Source organism: Suncus etruscus, chromosome 7, assembly GCF_024139225.1.
Source record: "Suncus etruscus isolate mSunEtr1 chromosome 7, mSunEtr1.pri.cur, whole genome shotgun sequence".
Lineage (NCBI taxonomy): Eukaryota > Metazoa > Chordata > Mammalia > Eulipotyphla > Soricidae > Suncus > Suncus etruscus.
This window is the reverse complement of record NC_064854.1, coordinates 118,956,784-118,964,929: the sequence shown is the minus strand read 5'-3', so window position 1 is coordinate 118,964,929 and position 8,146 is coordinate 118,956,784. Positions and strand designations below refer to the sequence as shown.

General features: G+C 48.3%; 1 non-coding gene across 1 annotated transcript; it reads left to right on the top strand.

Moving 5' to 3' along the window:
• The first annotated feature begins 1,000 nt into the window (after positions 1-1,000).
• Positions 1,001-1,104, top strand: LOC126015236 (U6 spliceosomal RNA). Its single transcript, XR_007498123.1, has one exon. It is a non-coding gene; the product is annotated as a U6 spliceosomal RNA (small nuclear RNA).
• Positions 1,105-8,146: the final 7,042 nt, after the last annotated feature.

The window sequence follows — 8,146 nt, the reverse complement described above, 5'->3', positions numbered from 1 at the left end:
GTACCAAGACCAAACAGTCGTATGAACATCAAGTAGAAATAAAAAATTATCAGACTGGGGTCGGTGGCGCTAGAGGTAAGGTGTCTGCCTTGCAAGCGCTAGCCAAGGAAGGACCAAGGTTCGATCCCCCGGCGTCCCATATGGTCCCCCTAAGCCAAGGGCAATTTCTGAGCGCTAAGCCAGGAGTAACCCCTGAGCATCAAACGGGTGTGGACCCCCCCCCAAATTATCAGACCTAAATACCAAATCTAAAAATCAAAGACAACAGAATCGATACCCAATCTACAACAAGCTAGACACAGAGGGGACCACTTATACTAGTACCCCACAGGGCAAAGGAAGGGGATATGGAATGCATGCTGGGAACAGAAGTGGAGGGAAGACAACATTGGTGGTGGGAATGCCCCTGATTCAATGTCACTATGTATCTAAAATATTATTGTGAAAGATTTTTAATCCACTGTGGTAAAAATAAAAAATTCTTTTTTAAAATTTATTTATTTATTTATTTATTTATTTATTTATTTATTTATTTAAACACCTTGATTACATACATGATTGTGTTTGGGTTTCAGTCATGTAAAGAACACCACCCATCACCAGTGCAACATTCCCATCACCAATGTCCCAAGTCTCCCTCCTCCCCACCCGACCCCTGCCTGTACTCTAAACAGGCTCTCCATTAAAAATTCTTAAACATTAAGAAAAAAAAGAGGGGCCGGGCGGTGGCGCAAGAGGTAAGGTGCCTGCCTTGCCTGCGCTAGCCTTGGACGGACCGCGGTTCGATCCCCCGGCGTCCCATATGGTCCCCCAAGCCAGGAGTGACTTCTGAGCGCATAGCCAGGAGTAACCCCTGAGCGTTACCGGGTGTGGCCCCCCCCCAAAAAAAAAAAGAAAAAAAGAAAAAAAAGAAAGGAGTCTGACTTTTGGCTGGGGTGAGAGTAAGCACATGGCATAGGCAGCACGTAGCAGAGAGAGGCCATGAAGCAAAAAGCAGGCAGTGCTCGCTTCGGCAGCACATATACTAAAATTGGAACGATAGAGAGATTAGCATGGCCCCTGCGCAAGGATGACATGCAAATTCGTGAAGCGTTCCATATTTTAAAAAAGAAAAATAGCTGACTCTGGTTAATCTTTTCCTCACTACCTGGTGTATTATTTCTCTGCTGCTACCCTGCACCATCAGACCCGTCCATCTAAGGGGTTAGAAATATGGTGTCTGGGGCGCTCACAACCAACTCATGGGTATTTTTATTTTTATTTTATACCCAGCTGAGAGTCCAGTTACGAGGAACTTGTCTGGGGGATAGTTGATGATCACACCCGGTAGCGCTCAGGGGTTACTCCTGGTTCTACACTCAAAAGTCGCTCCTGGCAAGCACAGGGGACCATATGAGATGCCGGGATTTGAACCACTGTCCAAATCTGCTGCATCAAGGCAAATGCTGTGCTATCTCTCCGGCCCATAGTTGATGATTTTCTTTGATATCCTTTGCTTGGCTGTTATGCCCATGAAAGCTCCTTTCAACCTGTCTTCTCTGAGCCTGCAGTGATGCCAGGTGTTGCTCTTATCAAAGATGAGGTAACTCCTCCAAATCCTGTCTCTTGGTTTTATTATATTTCAAGAATTTATTGCTAGGGCCTGGAGCGATAGCACAGTGAGTAGGTGCCCTGCACATGGCTGACCTGGGTCTGATTCCCCGCATCCCATATGGTCCCCCAAGCCTGCCAGAAGTGAAGGAGTGATTTTGAAGTACAGAGCCAGGAGTAACCCCTGAGTACCACCAGCATGGCTGAAACACCCCCTCCCCCAAAAAGAATTACTTGCTTTGGGAAGGAGGGCAGACCCTTTCATACCTGCCTGTCTACCTGCCTGCTTCAGAGGACACAAGAGGTGTAGGTGAGGGTCCATGGGGTGAATCTCATAATGTTTCCCCTCTCTACTACACACTGGCACCCACTTCACATTCACAGCCAAAATGTGGACCCCAGGGCACACCCTACTGTAATGGACAGTTATGGACAGACCTATTCTACCTTAGGGTCTCTCTATTCTACCTTAGGTCCCTTTGACCTGTGGCCTTGGGCACTGGAACAAGCTGTCCTTTTAAGGCACACCTTCTGCCCTTGTGACAGGCTGTAGAAAAATCAAAAAAGCCTCTGATTTCCTTGGTAGCATCTTCACTCCTTGCAGCTGTTCCATTACTTCCTGAGGCCCACATGCTTTAGGGAGGCCAGAAGCGATGAGATGATGCCAAATACACTGCTGCTGTGGGGGAAGGAAGGAGGACTGGCTGGGGGAGAATCTCACAGGGGCTGGTCAGGGAAGACTGTAGGAGAGGGAGTCAGGAGGAAGTGAGAGAGGACTGGTTGGAGGCACCTTCCTGGCAAAGGAACAGTGCCTGAGGTCTGGGGACAGGAAGTGCTGGGGTGTTAAAGATAGAAGAGAGGGTGGAGGGAAGTGGAGTGAGGTGGGCTGGGGTCCAGTGGAGCTGGGGTTTCCTCAGCTTCTGGCATCCTTGGTTGGAAACAAATGGATGATAAGGTTTATGGCAGCTGACAGAACAGCAATGGGTGTCCTTGGACCCACCTGCAGTCAGTCCTGTGCTCTATGAGTTTTATGGGGCAAAGCAACTGGGCTGACTCATATCCGGCCTCCAGGGCTGCTCCCTCAGGGAGGATCTCTCTGTGAAAGAGTAGCTCCAGGACTGGGGAAAGGCGAGACCAGATCTGCCCTGCCCTTCCCTCACATTAAGGCCACAGGGCCCAAGACCAGCACTCAACCCTCTTTCCTGCAGCTCACTCTGGGGAATCCCTGAGTCAATCCAGAGACCTCAGGAAAAGGAAGAGCTACAGAAAGAAAAATCTGTGAACCAAGTCCTGCTCCCTGCCCCCTCCTGTAGACCCTGTCACAGGCCTGGCCTTGCTCTGAGCTGGCTATAGCAGCCAGGCCTGGAGCTGGGCAGAACTTGAGTTTTAAGCACCCACGATGCCTGTTTCCTCACCAGTCTACTTCAGGGGTGCACCTAGGAGGCAGTGCAGATCCAGACCCTATTGGGTGAGTCAGAGCTGGCTTCTTATTTTATTTTCTTATTTTGTTTTTGGGCCACACCTGGTAGCGCTCAAGGGTTACTCCTGGCTCCACACTCAGAAATCACTCCTGGCAGGCTCAGGGGACCATATGGGATTCGGGGAATTGAATTTGGTTCGGCCACGTGCGAGCCAAATGCCCTACTTGTTGTACTAGCTGGCCCCAAAGCTGGCTTTATTATTATTATTATTATTATTATTATTATTATTATTATTATTATTATTATTTTGTTTTTAGGGTCACACTTGGCGGCACTCAGGGTTACTCCTGGCTCTCTGCTCAGAAATCGCTCCCAGCAGGCACAAAGGTCCATATGGGATGCCAGGATTTGAACCACCATTGGTCCTGGGTCGGCTGCTTGCAAGGCAAACATCCTACCACTGTGCTATCTCTCCGGTCCCAAAGCTGGCTTATTTAAAATTTGTTTGTGGCCTCACCAGGCAGTGTGTTCAAGTCTAACCGCTGGCTCTGTACTCAGGGATCACTCTTGACTGCCTCAGGGGACCATTTGGAGTGTACTTCAAATTGAACTTTGTGGGTCAGCTTCATGGGAGGCAAATTCCTTCCATGTTGTACTTTCTCTCCAGCCCAGTCAGTTTGCCTTTTATTTTTAGGTTTGGGCCACACCTGGAAGTATTCAGGGTTTACCCCTGGCTCTGCACTTAGAAATCACTCCTGGTGCTGGGAGGCTTGGCAGGCCCCCAGCCATCCTTGTCTTTTTCCCCTGACTCCAGGCCTTCCCTGGGAGCCAGCTCAAATGGTCAGAAGTGGGTTCAGGTGGACTCTTAGTGGTCCTCAGGCTTCCCCCCTCCCTCCGTACTCCAGCGGGGAGGTGCATGGGGAGGAGGGCGGACAGACATCTGGCTTCCGGTTTCCTCCTTGACTCTGGAGACCAGCTCTTGCCAGGAATAGGGTTTTTCTCTCCTGGACTTCAGTCCTTCCCTGGGCACCGGTCTAGGTGGACTCTATAGGGGTCAACAGGCTTTCCCCCTATCTCTTCCTACACTAATGGGAATGTGCTCTGGGAGGAGGGCGGGCCGTTCTAACACTAGTTTATGTTGGGACAGTCAGTGGAAATTTTTTCTCCTTGTTTTCATATTGATAGTATTGTATGCATATATTCTATATATCCATAATATCCATCTTGTATTGTGACCTTGATACTGCCTTACAAAGCTCATTTCTAATATTTTACTGCCTCAGTCCCAACCCTTACTTCCCCCCATCTTCCCATGTAGGTGCAGCTCATGACATGAAGCTCACCACATAGAGTGATAAGTGCAGTTAGAGAAATAACTACACTGAAAACTATCATAACAATGTGAATGAATGAGGGAAAAAGAAATCCTGTCTCGAGTACAGGTGTGGTTGGGGTGGGGAGTAGGTAGATTTGGGAAATTGGTGGTGGGAATCCTGCACTGGTGAAGGGGGGTGTTCTTTACATGACTGTAATCATACAACTACAATTATATTTGTAATCACGGTGTTTAAATAAAGATAATTATATATATAATGAAATCACTCCTGGCAGGCTTGGGGGACCATATAGGATGCCGAGGATCAAACCCACATCTGTCCCTGGTCGGCAATGTGCAAGGCAAATGCCCTACCACTATGCTATCACTCCAGGGGCCAGAGCACCCCCCAAAAAAAAGGCTGTGTACATGCTTTAAATGTGAAGCCCAAATTCCATCCTGTTATCTATTCCATCCAACCCATACCCAGCACTATCAAGGGCAGTGGCCCTGACTTCACTAAGCCTAGTAGAAGCATGGCTAGACATGACCTCAGGCCCTCATGGCATTGTCAGGCTATGCATTTCTGGGCCCCTGAGCTAGTAAGTATTTGAGACCCAGATTCAGGAAATGTAGCAGCAGCAAACACACAGTACAGTCCCACATGCTTTGCAATCTGCTCCTGAGAAGACAAAAATCTCAGGGTGCCAGGTCATCCCTAGGGTAGGTCATCTTAAACTCCAAGTCTAAATTTGCTTATTTGTAGGTCTTGCTTATTTACCTCATAACTTGAGGACAAGAGGGGATAAAGCAGTTCAATATGCAATACTGTCTAAGGGATAAACCTTTAAAAACTCATTAAATCTGGGGCTGGAGAAATAGCACAATGGTAGGCAGTTTGCCTTGCAAGTGGCTGACCCAGGACCAATGGTTCGAATTCCGGCATCCCATATGGTCCCCTGAGCCTGCCAGGAGAGATTTCTGAGCAGAGAGCTAGGTAGGACTAACCCCAAGCACCTCCAGTTTGACCTAAAAACCAAACAAACAAAAAATAATGCCCCCAAAAACCCAGCAAACCTATTAAATCCAAGGATAGTAGTACAATGTTGTAGGACATTTTCCTGGATGTGGCCAATCTGGGCTGGATTCCTGGCACCTCATAAGGCCCTCTGAGCCTGTCAGGAGTGATTTCTGAGCGCAGAGCCAGGAGTAGCCTCTGAGCCGGATATAGATATGAACCCAAAACAAACAAACAAAATCCTCCCCAAAGTGACAACAGTCATTGAATTAGTTGTGTCTGTGCAAAGCCTATATGTGTTGTATGTAAGAATGTGGGGGGGGGTGTTTGTAGGGAGCTGGTGGGGGCACATTGTCTGCAGAAGGTTTGTTGATGTTATTTGAGTCTGGGGTGAGAGGTGGTGTTTCTAGAACCAAAACACAGTGAAGCAGTCAGGATTGTGTCACATGTCCACCACAATGCACTGATGCGACCCTAGAGAAGCAGGAATCTGAGGAATTTCCCAGGTCTCCAGTGGGGCCTTTGGGAAGCCTGCTTTCCTGTACCTTTCAAATCATTCCTTGTGGCCCAAACTAACAAAACAGTCTGCACTGGGCTGAAGAGAGAGCTCAACAGGCTGGAGTGCAGTCTGGGTGTTGTAGGAGGACTTGAGTTCAATCCAGGGCCCTGCATAGTCTCCCATATATTGCTGGGAGGAAGGCCTGAACACAGCACAGAGTAGTCTTGGTCATTGGCAGGTGTGACTCAAAAACCAAAACCACTCCAAACTGTGTCCACAAACCAATGTGAGTGTTCTGAAGACTCCAGGAGAGCTGGGGAGATGTGGAATCAGTAAACATGGCTTTGGAGTAAAAGAAGTTCTTTTTGCCATGCCACAAAGCAGGTCTGTGATTTCATCCATCTGTGAAGAGGGAAACTGAGAACTGAGCACAGAGGGCAGGCTGGTAGCAGCAGGGAAGGAAGAGGAGAAGGAGGCCCTGTTTACCAGCCATGGCAGCTGTCACAAACTGAGAGGGCAAGCAGCTGACTTGAGACTAGTAAACATAGTTACAAGCAGGATAACAGAGACATTTGGGAGGCAAAGAGCAGGCATGAAGGCAAGCAAGAGTTTAAAGAGAGACTGCTGGAGCCTGAGTGGTAGCACAGCAGTAGGACATTTGCCTTGCACACAACTGACCCAGGATGGATCTTGGTTCGATCCCCAGTGTCCCGTATGGTCCCCCAAGCCAGGAGTGATTTCTGAGCACAATGCCAGGAGTAGCTCTTTAGTGTCACTGGGTGTGGCCCAAAAACCATTAAAAAAAAAAAAAGACAGACTGCTTAGGCAGCAGAGGCAGCTTGCTGTTTGCTCACTGGAAATCTAGAATTCTTTTTGCTTTTGTAAAGCCTATTTCTGGGAAGTGGATGCCCAGCCAGGACTATGTTCCTCCTGCTCCCCTGGTGGATGATTTCAGACCAAAATAAAATGGAAGTGGATGACCCTCAGTGACAGAGAACATATCTTTGTGTGTGTGTGTGTGTGTGTGTGTGTGTGTGTGTGTGTGTGGTTTTTGGGTCACACCCGGCAGTGCTCAAGGGTTACTCCTGGCTCCATGCTCAGAAATTGCTCCTGGCAGGCACGGGGGGGTGGGGGGGGCCGGAGGGGGGCATATGGGACGCCGGGATTCGAACCGATGACCTTTTCACCCCAACCATCACACACACACACACACACACACACACACACACACACACACACACACCCCATGCCCTACAAATCTCCATATAAAATTCTTTCACTGTGTCTGTTGGCTGGACACATCCAGGGAAACCTTCAAAATCAAACACTGGGGCCAGAGAGATAGCACAGCGGTAGGGTGTTTGCCTTACACATGGCCAACTTGGATAGACCCAGGTTCGATTCCTGGCATCCGATATGGTTCCCTGAGCCTGCTAAGAGTAGCCCCTGAGCACCACCAGGTGTGGCCCTAAGACCTACATAAATAAATGTTAAAAAAAAAAAAAAAACACATACACACAAAATCGGGACCGAAGCAACGATAGGGCATTTGCCTTGCCTGCACTAACCTAGGAAGGACTACAGTTTGATCCCCTGGCGTTCCATTTGGTTCCCCACGCCAGGAGCAATTTCTGAGTGCATAGCTAGGAGTAACCCTTGAGCATCACCAGGTGTGGCCCAAAAAGAAACACACACAATCAAGCACTGAAGATGTGAGTTCTGTATTACTTGGACTCCTTAATTCATTGGAATGTAGTAGACTAGAACTTCCTCATCTGCCTACCTTCTCCAGAGGCTGAGGCTTATGGAAATGAGAGATGGGAATCAGTTTGCTGTGAGATGCTGAGACTCAGGGGTTTATCGGCGCTCTTATAATTACATCAGTTAATGGATGATTAAAACAGTTCAGCTGAATGTGACTGACTGGCAAGCCAGGGAGCAGACCACGGAAGCACAAGCAGACCACGGAAGCACAATAAAGTGTTGCTGGGAATAATGAAATAACTGATAACTAAGTGGTCCACTACCTTCATGACAACTAAGATGCTTGCTGCTGCTGAAGTTGTTAATTGGTTTGATTCAGGTGCCATAAGAACAGGCCGTAGGTGGGGTGGCTTGTCACTAACAGAAATGCATTTCTCATCATTTTGGAAGATGCAGTCTTGGACCAGATCCAATGTGGTTGAGCTCTGGCAAGGTCTTATTTCTAGGATGCAATCTGCAGGGTGTAGGCTGCTGTTGAATCAAAGAATTAACGATGGACCTGGATGGTGATGGATGGAGGTGGACTTTTCTTTGCCATC